Raw genomic sequence first — 18,992 nt, 5'->3', positions numbered from 1 at the left:
TGATTGGTGGAAAGGGACAAACACCAATCGAGGCGTGGCGTGAAGTCAACCTGGCAGCTGTCACAAAATGCCCAGGAGGGGGGTTGCTGAGACGTTGAAGCAAGATCTGTCAACTCCTTCTTTGCTGTCGGTGTCCAACTGGTTCCAGCGGTATCATGCCCTCCTCCTCCTGGTCTTGTCCTTCAACAAAAGACTTGGAGGAACAGTGCAAGTTCCTCAGGAAGTGAAGACCAGTTCTTGCACGCTTCTGTCCCCCCTTCTCCCCCTTGTAACCCCTTTGTGTGAACCAGAGAGCTTTACCCAGAAGATCCGAGACAATTTCATGGTAGAACAAGATCATGAGGTGAAATCAGGTATGGCGGACAAAAACGGCAATTAACTTATGTCCAAGACGACCAAAAAAAGTAGATCCACCGGAGTTATTAGGTCCAGCAGCGACTTCACTTATTGGCAGCGGCAATAGACTTAACATTCTGATCACGGCGCACCATTCATTCCATGTGTGTACACTTTTACAACGCATCCGAAACCCACATTCGCCTGATTAGAAGTCAACTTGCGTACCAGGAGGAGACAAGAGTAACATTCAGGATCTACTTTTTACTGTGTGTGTTTGCTGTCAATGGAAGGTCGGAATGATATTTGTTAAAGCAAAGAAACAAACCTGTCGCCTTGTACGTTTTTACCCCTCTCTGTGAATCTTAGGGAGCTGATACAATTTTCTCCAAAGTCGTACTAGACAAACCTATAGGCTAAGAGGGAATAGCATGAAAAGTTAATTGGACATTATCCATTGTCTAGCGCTTCTAACTATACTTAGCTGCTCTTCTTTTGTCTTCAGGAGAACAAATTTCTTTTTGCCGATGGTGGACATCCAATCTACAACAAACCAACTATTCCACAGCGCATTTCATATATAGTTTATGGAGGAATACATTTTAATATGGAACTAAGCATGTGGAAAATGTTACAGAGGAGATCTGGGCGTAACTTGTTGCCTAATTGGGGGGAGGAAGGGGCTTGACTTTGACGGTGGCACGATTATTTAATAATTATTTACTTTTGCGAAATTACAAATATTATTCCTTACTGCTTTGTTTCTGAGATCCAAGGAGGTTAACATGAGTAATAAACCTGAAAATTTTGGAGGGAGGGCAAGTCCCCCCGCAATGCAAGTTACGCCTATGAGAGGATAAGAAAGATTAAAAAGGATTCGAGCAATTTCCTATCAAATGTGGTTTGCACAAATATTGTTTCCTAGACATTTTCTGGCACAGTTGATAATGAGGGAATACACAGTTTAGAATCGAATCCGAACCACTTTAGCGGCAATGGAACGAACACAGATTGTTTGATTACGAGAAGATAGTGGTATTGAAACGCCCTTTGTTCCAAGTTTTATTTATTTATTGTTATTTTGAGCATACTTGCAAAGGTCTGATTTCTATATTTCTACCCAAGGCAAATGTTTACTTTTATTAAAAAGGAATGGTCTTAATTTCAAGGATTATGTTAACGACAAGTAGGCAGGCTCCCCAGAGCATCAAACAGTGTCATTTCTAACAGTTTCCTTGTCATATCATAAAATTTGAGCCACTATTATGGGATGTGACAAAGGGTTTAACTGTCTTGCTTTGTCATCGGAAACGCGACATCTTAACAAAAAACACGTACGAGAGCGTGTACACAGCAAATTATCACACTTCAATCAACAAACAATGTTAATCAAAGCTGAAATAACGTAAGGATTCGTACCGCATAAACATTGTTTGCCTTTGGCAAATTCCATTCGACATTGTGCAAGGGTTTTTATTTTTTTTCCCTCCGTCGTGGACAAAAAGGGCTTCAACATGGGTCTTTTTTCTTTTGCAGTATTCTCCCCTTTTGCTTTCTTTTTGGTCACCCAACGTCCTGTGCACCTCTAGTGATTCCAGGAAGCCCCATAGGATCATAAAGGCACCGCCGAACCTTTAAGCGAGCAGACATATGCCTCCATGAAATCGCCATCCATTGACTCTTGGACGTGAAGCTTACACAAAGGGGTCATGCACCATGCCTCTCTGTCGTACAGTCCTTTGTTCGATGGAAGATTGCTGAGTGTGTGTGCAGAGAGAAAGCGGTAGGATCATATAGTTTGGATAACTCCGTTCATCTCACGCCATTTCTCTCTCTCTCTCATCCTTGCGGTACCTATCTGCATGCCCCCCTCCCCTTCACCCCTGTTCTTTTGATGCAACCACTTTGAACGCCTGTCATGTTTGGAAAACGTTCCTGAATACCGTTTCTGTAACAGCTGCGGGTTCGTTGTGCAACTGCAGAATGTATTGATCTTCTTTTTGCAATGTCCAAGGCGCATTGGTGCACAAGACTTTACGACAAATATATCTCGAATGAGGAAGAGGTTTGGAGAAAAAATCGACCTCTTTCTCGCTTTTGTCAGCGTTGATCCGTTAGTCTAAAGATGACCCAAAATCCATTAATTGTGATTGTAGTGATGTAAGCTAGAATAAATTGTCGTTAGCTCTTCAAGTCCTTACTGTGTAAGAGACAGAAGGGAAATTTTATTACAGGAGAATCATAAGAAAATGCTCGAGATGAATGGGTGTATCAGAATCCACGAAACAACAACAAAACCAAGATTCCGTATTTGAGTAACAAACCCTTAGAGTTGACACTCTGTTAGCAAACCCTAGATTTGGCATTCGGTTAACAAACCAAAGAGTAAGTATTCGGTTAACAAACCTCATAGTTAGCATTCGGTTAACAAATGCTAGAGTTGTCATTCGTTTAACAAATCCTAGAGCTAGCATTCAAATAACACATCCTAGAGTTAGCATTCGGTTAGCAAATCCAAGAGGTAACATTCGGTTAACAAACCCAAGAATTAGCATTCCGTTAACAAACTCCGTAGTTAGAATTCGGTTAAATAATACTAGAGTTGGCATTCGGTTTACAAATCCTAGAGTTAGCATTCGGTTAGCAAAACCCAGAGTTAGTATTCGGTTTACCTGAGAGTTAGCATTGGGTTAACAAACCCAAGAGTTAGCATTCGTTTAACACACCCAAGAGTTAGCATTCGGTTAACACACCCAAGAGTTAGCATTCGGTTAACAAACCCAAGAGTTAGCATTCGGTTAACAAATGGTAACCAATCACAGATTCATCGTTCGGAAAAGAAGTCTTAGATACAGGATTTACCTGAGGAATCCTAAATTCCAATCCTAATCAATCAAAGTCGGATAATTTTGAATTTGAAGAGTTTGTCTTCGGATTCAAAGAGTCCCATCAGTATAGTTGAAGAGAGAAATGTTTCTTAAGAGTTAATTGAGTAACATCAAATCATTTGCTCGAGGGCACTGAATATACAGGGTGGCTAGGAATAGAGACGACCACAAGACTGACACCAGCCACATCTTTTTGGAAAGAAAATAGGATTTCAACAACAAACACAAACATGGCAGATCGGCGTCCAGAACACTTCAATCGCGCATCACCAAATTGGCAGAAACTCGGCGCAACAATGCAACTCGTTAATCGAACACAGGTCGAGAAAAACAAACAATGGTTGTGTCCTTCTGGCTCAAGGCGTTCGAGGTGTCACAATTTCTGGCCATCAGACCGGAACGGCCTGCATGGAAAGACGGGAGGTGACTGACATGACAGGCAAGGATCCCCCCTTCCCTCCCCACTTCCCACCTCCGCAAGTCACACGATTTGATCTGGGAGATGGCTTCTAATTAAGTAAGTTCCCGTCCGACACACCGTCTTCCTCCTCATAATCACCTGTTTACACGGACAACTTTCCCAAGATCTGGTAACATCCATGCGGTCCCAGCGCAATAAACTGCAAGAATGTCGCTCGCATAAGCCCATTCTAAAACAACAGTGTTTTTTTCTTTTCTTTTTCTTTCATTCATGAGTGTATCTCCTATACGGTAAGTTTTCCAGGGAGGAGGATATGAATAATGAGCTCCAAATGAATGACCAACAACCTGGCATTTCCTATGTACGCGAAGATGGTTCGAGATTAGCATGTATGTGCATCTTCAGGGCACCTAGATTTACATCACAGATGCTGGTCAATTAACATATTTATGACAGTAATGCCTCGGTTCGCTTAAAATTGACACGACAAGGCTCTCCGATTCTCTTCTTGCATAAAAGGTGCCTGTCAAATTAATGTTTTCGATATCTACGTGAGTTGTCTCACAGACTTTCTTCACGGCAAGTGTCGAGCATGTATTGCTTAATGACTTAGATAAAGTCTTACGTATTTTATTCAGTGCAACTGCGGAGCATGTATTACTTAATGGCTTAGATAAAGTCTTACGTATTTTATTCAGTGCAACTGCCGAGCATGTATTGCTTACTTAATGGTTTAGATAAAGTCTTAAAAGCTTTGTTCAGAACAACAGTAGGGCACTTAGTCTTATACTTATTGAATGGATCGAATAAAGTCTTACAGACTTTAGTCAGAGCAACTCTTGGGTATGGTAATGGTTTCGATAAAATCTTCTAGACTTTTGTGGTAAAAAAACAATAATTTTACCTGAGACGAAGGACGATGCAAAAATCTAAAATATATTTTGAAGAGTGTTATAGTAAGGCTGTTACATAGCTGATTTGGGGCAAGAGGTTCCACAGGAAAAAGTTCATGCCTTTCTGAAATCTAATCCCATATTTTTCATGCGAGGAGTGAAAGATTCGCTCACCTACTTTTACCAACATCGTGGGAATATTTTTTACCTTCCAATAAAAAAGGGGAATCTGTACATGTCATTAATTTTGATGATTTCACACTGTCAATGTCTTGGCATTAAATTTGTTATGCCTTTATGTCTATACGCTTCGTTTGCTAAGATGGTAGATGTTAGATGTGTGAAAAAAATGTGGTTATTTTTCCTGATGAAGTTTTAGAACGAGCAGAAGTAGAGTTATTTCCTGTGTATTAAACCGTGCAAAGAGGCACATTGGAGCCTTCACAATGGTTTAGTGATACCGTTGTCCCCTTGTATCAAGGGGTTCCGGGTTCGAAAGCCAGTGAAGGAACATTGCAGGAGGTCCAGTCCCGGTTACACTAAATGCACTATTACTGTAAGGTATATACAGTTGTAGCACAGCGCGCTATGATGCCAGGATGCCGGGATTGGAATCCAGGCCTGGCATTGGTGTTCTTTGTGAGTGATCCTACATCAATTTCATCATATCATCACTCATCCTAAAAGATGAGAGAGAAGGAGGAAGAGAGAGATAAAAAAGAGGAAGAGAGATAGAGGAACAGAGGAAGAGAGAGAAAGAAAGAGAAAGATAAAAGAGAAAGCAGAGAGAGAAAGAGAGGAAGAGAGAGAGAAGAAGAAGAGAGAGAAAGACAGAGAGAAGAGAGAGAAAGAAAGAGAAAGATAAGAAAAGATAAAGCAGAGAGAGATAGAGAGGAAGAGAGAGAGTGAGAGGGAGTGAGAGGAAAAGAGAAAGAGAGAGAGAGAAAGAAAGAAGGAGAGAGAAAGAGAACAAGAAGATAGAAAGAGAGAGAGGGAGAGAAAGAGAGAGAGAGTCTCTCTTTGGCAGAGAAGCGATGTGAAATAAAACTAATCAATCAAGTTGAAAACGCTTAAAGTAGAAATAAAATTATATTCTATTCTGTATATAAGTTGACACAACAACATGAAGGCAGGCATACAGAAAGTGTGCAAGTATTCTCAATAATGGAAAAGGTGATGTGATCAGCATCACGCTTCGGTCATTCTTCGCGGGCCAAAATAGCCAAAACATAAAGAGATATTGTCATACAAGACTGATTGATTTTGTTTATTTTACTTCGCTTTTCTTCCCTTATTGCCTAATCGCGAAGATGAGTGATGGAACTGATGAAGGGGCACTCAGAAAGAACATTCATACCCAGGCCGGGATTCGAACATGGGACTCCTGGACGGCAGTCACACGGACAGAGTGCACTGCACACCTCACTTCACAATACAAAGTAGATCAAATAAGACCCAACCTTTGTGAAGGCATTCCAAAGTCAGCCTTGCAAAAAGGGGGGGGGGGGATGAAGAAAACGAAAAGAACAGAAAATGAAGTGAGCCCGCCTAATTGTGGGAAAACCACCTCCGCTGGTTCACATTGTTACGTCCCATGCGAATCCAGCGGCAGCCACGGTGTGTGTGGACTGTGAGGCAAGTGTGCATTCTTGGGTGACAAACGAGTCCAGTTAGCTTGAAAACCTCGCCGGAGCCAAGGACATCACGCTTTTTCCTCATCAAATGATAAGGCTGCCTGGCCCGAGAGGAAAATAAACTGTGCTTCGGAAAAGAGGGTGAAAAAATCAGAAAGGCATGGGAAAAGAGGGAAGTGACATTATTTCTAATCAAAGGAAATGCTTTCCACTTTTTTTCAAAAGCTCCTTTTTTTTCTTGAAGAAGGCGTTCGGTACTGAACCTAACAGTGTTGATCACCGGTTCTACAAACTTTTGTTTCGTAAGACGAATACCGGAAATGGAGCCTGTCAGAAAAGGTGTTAGTTATGGATCTGTAAATTGATGAAGCATTGGATGATGTTCGTAGAAGACGTATACATCCATATATTCCCGAGTGCACTTGAGTGTTGTATATACAAACACATATATTTCAACTACTTTAACTCTAAGAATACCAAAAGTACTCATTACATTACGGGTTAAGACTATTAGTACCCATGAAACATACAAAAAAAAAACACAGCACCAACTTATTTAGTTGATCATGATTCAATAAATTCAGGGTGTCTACCATTTCATAAAAACAAAATTCCCTTTTCCAGGTTTTCCAGACCAAGTCATTAGGTCAATTCTTGTATTTAAATATGTGTATGAGATGGTCACTATACTTACTCAACCAAGTTTTTAGAATATTCACATGTTAAAATTAATAATGAGAACAGAAACTGAACAGAACCTGACTGACTGGTATAAGTCAGAGGTGAGCTTATACGAAATATTTGCCACATATTGACTAATGTTTAACAAAGATTCTTTTTATATATAAAAAATCAAAACAATTATAGCATAAATAATACATACTATACAAAACTATAGTAAAATTTAGTAATAATGTATTAATCCTAATATCTACCAAAAACAACTCATTTGAACCAGCTTCCAAATTCAAATACTTAGGAGTAATATTAACAAATGAAAATTAGCTATATTAAAGAGGAAATAAAAAGTAGGCTTAATTCAGGAAATGCATGTTACTTCTCTCTTCATAAACTTTTGTCTTCTCGTTTAATATCTAAGAAACTAAAAGTTAAAATATACAAAACAGAAATTTTTCCTGTAGTATTATATGGATGTGAAACTTGGTTCCTTACATTGAAAGAGGAACATAAATTGAGAGTATTTGAAAATAAGATCCTTAGGAAAATATTTGGACCTAAAAGGGATGAGGAGACAGGTGAGTGGAGAAGGTTACATAATTTAGAACTACATAATTTGTATTCATGTCCAGATATTATTAGAATAATTAAATCAAGAAGACTTAGGTGGGCAGGCCATGTGGCACGAATGGGAGAGGAAAGAGGAGTTTACAGGATTCTTGTTGGGAAACCTGATGGTAAGAGACCTGTAGGAAGGCCAAGACGAAGATGGAGGGACAACGTTGAGATGGACCTAAGGGAAATCGGTAGGGATGGAAAAGAGTATATAGATCTTGCTCAAGATAGGGACAGATGGAAGGCCTGTGTTGCTGCAGCCGTGAACCTTCGGGTCTAAGAAGGCTAGACAGTGAGTGAGTGACAACCAAAAATTGCAATAAAAAAAATGGAAAATTTCAAAGGCTGCTTAGTGTAGTAAATTTCTTTTAGTTCAGAACATGATCCCTTTTCATAGAGTATTTGCTACAAATTTTTTACTGTAACCATTGGTAATACTCAGTACATCAAACTGAAATATAGTTTGCCCACAATAAATTTATAATTCCTTGCCTTGTCCTATTTTTCTTTGTTCAAAAATGTATTTTTAGCGTGCTACTACAAAAATGTTGATTTTTCCAGAAAAATAGTAAACTTCCCTGACTTTTCCAGAAAAATAAATTCCCTGACTTTTCCAGCATTTCCAGGATTTCCAGACTGGTAGACACCCCGAAATTCGGAAACTGTCCAGAAAACTGTTCTCAAACACGTTCAGTTGAAAAGACCAGTTTTTAAAATTCTCTTACAGATACGCCGATAAATTGTCGATTTGGTAATGATTTTGAAACGAAACTGGAATTGGTCGACATTATTTCTTCATTGACGTGTCAGTTGCCATGAAAAATCGCTCCGGCAGATGTCCAGGCCAACGAACAAGGACCGTCATGGAACCGCCTTTTTTTTTTCAGCCAAAAAACTCCCTTGAAAACAATCTCCAACTAAGCGTTTTAATTGGATATGAAGAGAATAGGAAACGCATTATATAATGAGGCATGCAGATGCTTTAGGAGTACGTGAATTGGCTAGCGAGCTGGTTCTTGATCGAAAAAAATTGGGGTCAGAGGTCGGTTGCTGGCTAGTTTGGAACTACCAGATTGGTATCCGAGGAAGGTCGCTTCTGCAGGTGCTTCTGTGAAGTGTTTAATGCGATTCTTCAGTGTGTGTGGTAGCAAGGATCTCCTTCTTGGATAGTTTCTCTGAGACAAGCCAATCTGGCGCGTGTAGTTCGGGTACCAATTAATGTATGTACCCAAGCATCATCTCTTATCTTCTTCCCAATATGGATTGAGATATAAGATCTTCAGGACTTTAAAACACTGTGGCCAGTGTGATGTAAAAATAGTGATAAGAATAGGGTATCAAAACACTATACTGGTGTAAGTTAACACACCGTGCTGGTGTCAAATCGAAACTAGGGTTTTTCCAACACCCGTTTGGTGCTTTGTTCAACCTCTGGAGGTATTCAATCACGAACTCATATACGCTACGATCTAAGAGTATCTTCGGTGCTACAGATCTGCCACTAAAATGGTAAACAACCAGTGGCGTGCACAAGAGGGGGGGAGTGTTATAACCCTCCCCATTGGCTCAGTATTCATAAGAAAAATAATGTCAAGGACATGAAAGATGACAAAATGAGAGATGACTACTAAAAAAAAAGGTACTGGACTAGAAGCTGAAAACATCATCTAAACGAGCGTTAAATGTCTACTTGGAATTGTTTGAGAGCCAGTGGTGTAACAAGATACGATTTTCACATTAACACCTTGTTATTTCATGGCTTATAGTAGATTCTGCAACAAACTATCCGACTAAGTTGTAGGAATATCAGCAAGGTTTGTATTAAGTCCTCAACAACGGATATTTTCCCCGGCTGTACACTGTTAGAGATATAAATGCAGATATTATTGAATAGTGAAACTTGAAATGGAAATTTGCTGTAATATACAAACGTATTTTACTCTTCCCGTATGATTTATTCGACTGTACTTGGATCGACCTCCGTGGCGGAGTGGCTCAAACGCAAGAGATCGCGGATTCGAATCCCAGTCTGGGCATGGATGTTCTTTGTGCCACTTCCTCAAATTCATCATATCATCACTCATTCTCGTGATTTGCCAAAAGTAGCAGAAAAGCGAAGTAATATTAACCGAATCAATCAACTGTAGTTAGTTTCACGGTGTGTTCAGCGTGTCGTTCTTGATATAGAATTAATTCCGTAATCACGATTTTTCTTCTAGTCTGAAATAAGTTTTAAAAAATCCTTCAACATTGTACCAACACCGTGTCGATAAAAAATCCAGTGCTATAGATACAAACTTGCAGGGGCCCAGAGATTCTCCTTTGAAAACAACGTGAGACGGGAGGGAAGGGAATTTTCGACGCCAGACGGGCCCCGCCCTTCCTTCCCTGAGTTTCGTGCCACCACCGGAAAAGACGCTATTATTAGCCCCTCGCATGGAAATGCTATGGTTGCACTGACTGATGAGTCCCTCTTCCGGAAAAAGAACAAAATCTTTAGGGAAGCATCGGGGGAGAAAAAATGTGGCTTGTTGTGGGGAGACAGTCTCAAGCTTTACAGCGTCGCGTTCCGAACACTACAACGGTGTAAAAAGTTTGGTGCAAGTGTAGTTTTGCAAATGCGACGCAGATGAACTGATGAACTGAAAGATGGGAAGAAACCCAATGATAAACATCCATGCCTCATTCAAGGGTCTAATCTGGAACCTCTGCTTTAGCAGCACAAGACAATGACCAAGGAAACCCGCACTTATTCTTGCATTTGGCCGGCTTTCGAAGAAATCATTTTCTTTAGCATTTTTCCTAGCATCAATGCTTCCGAGAATCTTATAGAAGATAATACTTTAGACGCAAGTCTTTCGTGTAGCTTTTCGGCTAGCTTATGCTATTACAATGTATAATACATACAGCACGAAAGGGACGTCGAGTTACACCATCTATGCTGAGTGCACGTTGTTTACATTTGAAACGACTAAAATATTTTTCCATACGTGTACAGTCAACGTTGTGAAGTATGTATTTAAGCAGCGCCATTGTTTTGTACCTAATAACGGTTTACACGAAACGATATTCCTCTCGGTTGAATAGTTATCGGCTTTTAAAAATTTGAAGTGATACATTGTTTACATCTCACGCGGCCGCCATTACAGTTGCACTCGTGACCTAGAGGTCGCTTCTGATTGGTTACGCTACGAAAAATGATACGGAGCGAGCCTATCCTTAAGAAAGGACATGGAATATGCCATGGCATCTGAAATGCCATAAGATTTCTCACTTTACACAGTAGCTTTTTGGTCATGGCATAAATGTTTAGAAAAATTCTAAGGAAAATGGTTTAGTGTAAAGCATTCCGGACTGTTGTTCGAAATTTCGAATAGAAAATCGAATTAAGTCGCTACAAAACTATATTAAAATTATCTAAACAACAGGGAATGCGGAGACGGTCCTGAATTCTAAGTATAAACAGTGTTTCTGGATTAATAATATCAGCTTAGTCTTGGAAAACAAAAAGAGATTTTGCTCGAAGTGGAACCTTTACCAATAGATACTGCAAAACGCTACACAGAAGGAGGGCACACTTCTTACACGTGTACCGAACTCGTGACTCAGCGTTTTTGGAAGTGTTCCAAAGGGATTTGGCAGCGGCATCTTTCCTGTATTATTCGTTGCCACTTCGATTAAGCACAGCAAAGAGGTAGCATAAGAAGTGGTCAATGAAAGGGGGTTTATCCTAACAGTGCTGCAACAGCATACACGCATAGGTTAATCAGGACTGCATCTACAATATAAAATGGGATCCCAAGCAGTACGTCAATAACATTTCTGGGTTGTAATTATCCCATTGATTTTCAGTGGAATCTTTACAACCCACAGTTGCTCATGACTGTACCTGTACTGAAGCCGGGACTTCTTGAATAGCCCTTTCTGGCACTTTTGCATAATCGCCTCGATGAGAATGAAAAATGATGAGATGAAATGGGTTCACTTTATGCACAAGAAGGCTAATCAGGACTGCACCCACAGTTGAGGGATATAACCGAACCACTGTGCGCCTCCACCGGGTATCAAACTCGCCTTGATTACAACACGACGATGTTGCCACTACGCTATCGGGGAGGCCCATGAAATGGATACAGGAATACCCACTCCCAGGCAGGGATTCGAACCCGAAACCTTATGTGGAGAGATTGCCGGTCAGCCACTCAACGTGTGACAAGGCCTACAAGCATAAAAGTAAGATTGGCTAGCAACCGTATTTGAATGATTGATTTGGTATATTCTACTTCACTTTTCTACCACTTTGGGCTAATCGTGAAGATGATGAAGTGTGTCGGTTTCGGAGCTACATAATTAGATCTCTTTTACAGCGCATTGGTTAAGTGCTGCCTTGTAATCAAAGGGTCTCAGGTTGGATACCGGATATAGGCACATTGGTTCGTATCCCACTGTAAACTATAGGTCCATTCCCGTACCTGAGCAGGCTAAAAAACAAACTTTGACAAAAAACGTTCGCTGCAGTTGGCTACACTGAATCGAACAGGTTTCCGTCCAACCAGCAGACCCCACTGCTTAACATAAGCAAATCGAAATCTGCCAAGACAAAATAACTCGATGTACTGGACCATTTAATCAATTCTGAAGATTCATGAATACGACCCACAAGAAAGAAAACGTGGACATAACAAAGGGGTTAGCTAGAAACAAAAGCTGAAAGAAGTAGACGGAGAAGAAGAAAAAAAGAATTACGTACCATTGCGTCAAGAATTTTTAAGCCAAAGCGGTATTTTGGTTTATTAGTTCAAGGCAGGTGCAGATTCACAGATAGGAGTTCTTGTTATACGCTAAAGAGTGAAGGAAACGGGCTTTGCTGTTCTTTTTTTGGTAACCCGTTAAGGATGGGACAGTTCCGATCGAAACAAATGAACAACGGTGCATCTTTTTTTCTCTCAACCTCTACAAATTACACATCTCCATACCAAGGGAGGTAGAGGAAAATCTTGCGAGTTTCAACATCTGCAGTTTCGGTATTGGTGACCGAACCGTCGACAATGGAAGCATTAAGGAGGAAAAAAGCGAAAAGTGTAAGTAGATGAGGTAGAAGCACCTGCTTATGAGAAGAGAGATAATTAGTGGCTCCCGAAGCTCGTGTGGAGGTCACAGGTCAAGTGGTGTCATCTGTTGGACGTCGACCTCACACGAGCCAGAAGCGCGCCACCTGTCCTCAGTGTGTGCGCGTGTGTATGTGTGTAAAATGTTGGAAAAGCTGAAGCAATTAATTTGCGCATCGGACTTGTCACGGCTGTGGAATAGAGTGGAAGAAAAGTTAAAAAAAGTGACTAATTTATTTACTGAATCAGGGTTTTGAATACCTGAGAAGAATGAACGGAAGACATTACAATGAGTTGGAAGCAATTAGGTATAAGCTTTTACAAAGAAGTATGTCCGTGCGGTCATGCTTTGGGATCCCGCTGGGGGAAACGTAACAACTTTTATCTTGAGATTTCGGCCTGTATATAAGACCGGTCGCCATCCGCCATCGTGAGGAAATTGGGCAGCTACGAATGAGCAGCGTGACCCGGTCATGCAAACTTACAACAACGACTAGGGGTTCGTCGTGCTGACCACACGTCACCTCGTAACTAGTTGGAGTGAGGAGTGAGGCCGGCAGTCGGTAGGTAGTCCTCGGGTTATTTGTTAAATTGTATAAAGACGTATACGGTACAGAAAAATACGGCAATAAACAGTGACGTGCCCAAGGGGGGTTTGTGAAGGTCATATCCCCCCTACGGCCCAGTATTCCTTAAAAAAAATAAAGAACAAGATAAGAAAATTGAGACTGACTACTAAATAAAAAAAAAGTTAACGTAACACCTCCCTTTCTAAAGTCCTGACAATAATTCAACAGAGGTGTTCAGAATAGTAGGAAACACTTGTGAATGCATGAAGAAAATGGTGGGAGTATTAAAAAAAACAAAAACAAAGCAGAGTATAGAGGGTGAAAATGAGGTAGTACGGAATTTTGAGTACATACTACATACAGAACTCACGGAGGTTGATGCCTTTTTTGTGTACACGTGTAATATTGTTTTATTTGAAATGATAGTCTCTACAATGGATGAATTTTTAGTGCATCACACACACGAGCAGCAGCTGATAAAAGTACCCTTTAGTGCATTTTTCTGTGTATTCAGATATCTTGATTTTTGTTATTTAGCATCGGTTTTCTGCCACTTGCGGCTAATCGCGACGATGAGGATGAGTGATGATGTGAAGACACTGGTAAAGGCACACTCACAAAGAATACCCAGGCCAGGATTCGAACCCTGCAGCAAAAGTGAATCGTTAGCATTTATGCACTTAATGTTCTAATTGGGACCAAAAACATTAGGCATTTTTCTGCCAATTGAATTATTATGTAAGGCAGGGACGCGGTTATGGAGGCACATTGCAAAGATCGAAATAGGAAATAATTGGGAAAATGGGTGATGGAGAAATATATTAAGTGTCTTAGTAACACACTAATAGAAATTATCCTAAAGCAATAGCTTGTGGATGGATATTTGTGAGTGGCTGCGAGCAACCTTGTTATACCATGCAGCAACAACTTGAGACCACACCATACTTCCCGACAGAACTTTAGGATAAATTGTGAACAAATATGCTTGCTAAGACTATTGAAATACAGATATAAGTGTAGTACAGCGAAACTAAATATATCATCTAATAGAGTTACTTTGGAGGGATGAGTCAAGCCCACAGCATCCTTAAACTGATTTCTGATATACTTGTACCGTAGAATGAAGTATGACAGCGGAATGGCTTAACTAGTAACTTCGTATCTTTAGGCGAACCTTTGCGAAATCGTCACGTAGAAACATTATAATATCTCTGCTAGCAACAGCCTCTGAAACGTGTGGGTGACTCAATCGTCCTCTGCGTTTTCCCTGAACGAGCAGTGGTTGTTTACATGCAGGAGTACAAATAGAATATTCCCGCCACAATAATCCCACGGACTCATAAATTGTCCACACACAAAGCCCGAAGATTAAAGACCATACGTATCATATAGTTGCATCAAACACACAGCCCTCGCTTTGCGCAAGACCATATAAAAAGATTGCGTAAGTTGCTCTATTTCTGCGAAGAGGGATTACAGCCAGCGACATCTTGAGTAAGAAGTACAACGGCGAAAGAGGACATCGTTAATCCAACTGTGGCAGCCGTAATCTTTGGTCTATCTAGAAAAGTGTCAGTTCACAGGCTTTAAAAATGTGTGCAAAGGTGGTTCGGTTCATAACGCTACGCCTCATGATCAACAATGTGTGCACAAGGTTCCCTTATCTTGGTGTCTGCGATATAATCGCCTGACTCCCCCCACCCCTCTCACGGTCTTTTATCGTGGGGTACAATATCGGCATTAAGCCCGGCTTCTTGATAAAGGATCACGAAGTTACGTTTGTCGTGACCAGAAGAAGCTCGCAGACGCTTCGCTACAAGAACTACACCTTCTTGAACGTTTACTAATGGACGATGAGTAGCAACCAACTCTGGTGATCTTTCTCCGCAAAGGGTGCCAGTTTCTTGATCGACCAGTACTGGATCGGTCTGGCGTTATTGGCCTAGTTCCGTCATTGACCTTAGTCGTAGAGAAGAATTTGCCAGGACAGTCTATTTCAGCAACGATCCAGTACTGGTCGATCAAGAAACTGGCACTCTTTGCGGAGAAAGAGCACCAGAGTGCGCTTGGCTTTCGCTAGATGGCATCACTGTGACCTCAAGACATCTAGATATTTTACCTTGAAAAACTGAGTTACCAATATTGTTCCTGAACCAGGCTTGCGAGTCAAAATCACGATTGTCATATCTGTGATACTTTGGTTTGTTACAATATCACACGAAACCGTCAATACTCTGTTGTCTGGTGATGCACGATTAGAACTATTTACAAGTGTCAAATATATCTCTGAACCTCATTCAAATGGTGGGATAATTCTAATAAAGACTTTATCTCACTGTGTAAGAAAGAAGAAAGCGCATTGAAATCACATAAGACATGATACCGAGCTGTAGTTCAAATCAGTGTTGCTAAAGGTCCAGGAATTGTAAATAAATTCAATTCCGGTCCAGGAGAGAAAATCAGCGTAAATGGGTTCTGAATCGTACAGAACATTTTTCATCTTTATAGTATTTCAATTCGGTCCCGGAACCTTTTTTCCGGATCAATTAAAAAAACGGTCCAAATTCGGCATCGAAATAAAACAATACGCAACTTGGACAGAGTTTAAATTGTGAGAGAAAAAAGGTTCCTGTCCTGTTACGGAACCTAATAGAACCCATTAGAATTTATGGGTTTCTGGACCTCAAACAATCCTGGTTTAAATTATTAAACTTTGCGTATATTATTCATTAACATACGTATATCGCTTGTTGTTAGAGACAACTGTCTTAAACGTCATTCATTTTTTTTTTTTTGTTTCATGTGCATTTGCAGATCACTGTATTCATTCTGAAAATAAGCACATGTTAACAGGGCCCCCGAGTTCGAACCCCAGCTGGGAATGGGTGTTCTTTCTTACTGTCCCTTCATCAATTTTATCATATCATCACTCATCTTCATCGTCGTGATTAGTCGGAAGAGATAGGAAAGCGAAGTAAAATCAACCAAGTCTTTAACTGAATACCATCTATATTCATTCGTAGATGTATTAATTGTATCAATATTTAATTTATATTTAGTCCATTGTCTCGTTCCTCTGCTGTTTAGAAAGCGAGCGAGCGAGAGAGAGAGAGAGGTAGGTCTCTTCCGCCGTCAACCACGCTGCTATCTAAAGTCTATGATCCGAGCTTTCATCCAGTTATCTTGCTCCTTCGATAATTCCCTGGCAAATGTCCTTGTAACATACGGAAAGCACAACTGTTTGACACACGTGAGCTCACAGAAACCTGAAAAAAAGCAGGTCGCGGCTGTGAATTCCCACATAAAAGGAAAAAAAAGGGGTCACTGATAATAAGTCGTTTGATCTGCAGAAAGTCTTCTCTGCAAATTCCACGAGTTGAACGCAATCAGCGTCTTCCTAGCGACTCTGTGCATGGGAAACCACATTGCATACGAAGATACTGTTACAACTAAGTTTCTTCAAGCGACAGTCGGAATTTGAAAGGTCAGAAACAGCACATCTCATTTGCACATGAATAGATTTATCCTTGGCGTCGACTTTCTCATATTTCCTTCCACCAAGTGCCAATACTTCATCCTTCCCGAAGCGAAGACTTTAGACAATACGCCAGTTGTCTTGGGATATCAAAGTGGCATTTGCAGCTACATACTTACCAAGTACTCCACACATATAAAGACTTGATGTTAGTAAACACACTCTTCTTCTGAATATTACATGTTTGCTGTTTATCCACAACACCTTATTCGTGACGAAATATTCTGTTCACGACATTTCTCATCTGTACAGTAACCGGATACTACGACGCATTTATATACATACCCTTCCTTCTTATTTCGCGTATTGCTATGTTCTTTGCATCGTGAAAATTGAGGTGAAAATATATGGGCATAATCAGTACCTGTCTGTCAGGATTGGCCAGCAAAGTTTGGCGTTTGTGTACGGTCAGGATCACAGTGAGGATATTCTTGGGTACTGCATTACTTTCACAAATAATTTCTCAAGCACGTCTCCGATACCTACGGTTTCAACCATTTTGTTAAGGTATGGAGCTCAAGTTCGATTGATAATGTTGGATTTTCACCGCCAATTACTGTTTTTTATGAGAACCCATAGAAATCTTGTTTTGAGAGTTGGCACACATTGTTGGTCGAATTTTCTGAGAAATGCTTGCAAGAAATTCTTGCTAGAGTGGAAAAGTACGGGTGAGTCCTATTTCTTGTTCTGTCTCTGTATCTCTTTTATCTCCCTATTTGGTCCTCTTCCTTCTCTGCGTGTATATCTCTCTGTGTCATATCCTTGCACTGTTTTCTATCACTTTGTACATTCATCTCCTTGTACTTCACTCTTATTCTCTATCCTTCCTCCTACATTTCCTTCCTTCTTCCTTTCTTGCTCTTTCTCTGTCTCTTCTTTCTCTCTATTTCAGGCACTTCTTCCCCTGTCTCTCTACCTCTCTCTGTATCCATTTCTTCCTCCAATTCATCCTTTCCTTCTATCCTTCCTCCTGTGTTTCTCCCTCTCCCTCCTCCACTCTTTCTTCCTATATTTGTCTTTCATTCTCCCTTTCTTTCTTCCTGTTTCCCTATTTCTTTCCACTAATTTGGTATTTCCTTTTGTGCTTTCTATTTCTGTCCTAACGTTGGCACATAGAGTGGGTAAGAGGGTGAGGTAAGATTATTTCACGGTGGGCAAATCGATCCCTCCCCCATCTTCACCACTACGCCCCTTTTGAGAAACGCGAAACAAGAACTATTCCTTGGAGGAGACTAATTCTCATGCTTTATAAGCACAGACAGTAACCTTCCATCCCCTGCAGACATTACCATCCGCCTTGTCTTACGTCCACGGTGCAGAGATGAACTCTTGGAACGCAAAAATGCGAAGAACCAGACCGAAGAATTCGGAAAGTGTCTGGATGTTTGATCTGAGATCCGCTGTTTATTTACCCTGAGGTGCGGCGGAACCAGAAAAATCTCGCAGCGAAAGTGGCTCTGGAAACGTTTCTCTCGATACTTTTACAAGTCGGCGCGAGTTTCGTTGGAGCTGGGCCAGCGAGGGAAGCGATCGACGGAGGATGGAGAAAGAGGTTACCGAGACTTGCGCGGAGGAGAGAAAGAAACGAGGACTGGGAAGAATTGAAGGAGAGACCTGCGTAATGATCTTTCCGTGCTTCGAAATAACAACGGGTGATTTATACGCGGTTCTTAACGATGCCGAATTCCACGAGGCGACGCTCGGTCTTAGGAGCTGGGCGTCTTCGGATTGGGGTAGGCACTGCGGAGCGGTTCTCTGTGTAAAGAAGATCGTTCGACTGCTCTTGTGCTACGAAGGATAGTCGCGGCAATGAATAGGGATGTGGGAGTTTTGGAGGTGATGTGCTCGGCACCACGCTCTGGCCGCCTTTTCCGCCCACGGTTGCCCCCAGGTACTGGGTGAGCCGCAGAGCCACATTATGCGGGGACAAGGCCAGAAAAATTCCGACCTTGGATCACCCATCCCAGGAATATAATGCGTGGCAATCAGACGTCTTACTGACTAGCTCACCGAGGCTCATGAATGATCGTGTCGGTCTTAAAATGTACAAGTGAGTGTCCCTTCGCCGGCCCCCGTGGCGGAGTGTTTAGCACATCGCGCTACGATGCCAGGGGTCCCGCGTTCGAATCCCGGCCTGGGCATGGATGTTTAAGAGTGTCCATTCATCATATCATCGCTAATACTTAAGACGTCTTACCTAATTCAATCAATCAATCGTACATGAAGACGTAGGTGTATACGGTTAAAATAGTTCCGTAAGCATATCAAAGTATTGACAATATCTAGCCAACAGCGAAAGCAATTCACGTGAATCC

At 41.1% G+C, this 18,992-nt stretch overlaps 1 protein-coding gene across 3 annotated transcripts in view; it reads right to left on the bottom strand.

The window, feature by feature from the left end:
* Positions 1–18,992, bottom strand: part of Cph (BCL11 transcription factor chronophage) — a 250,868-nt gene that overhangs the window by 172,311 nt on the left and 59,565 nt on the right. The gene's annotated exons all lie outside the window — the stretch shown is intronic.

The sequence above is a fragment of the Lepisma saccharinum genome, chromosome 28 (genome assembly GCF_977018435.1).
Source record: "Lepisma saccharinum chromosome 28, izLepSacc3.1, whole genome shotgun sequence".
Taxonomy (NCBI): Eukaryota; Metazoa; Arthropoda; class Insecta; order Zygentoma; family Lepismatidae; genus Lepisma; species Lepisma saccharinum.
The sequence above is the reverse complement of the archived record's forward strand: the minus strand, read 5'-3'. Positions and strand labels throughout refer to the sequence as shown.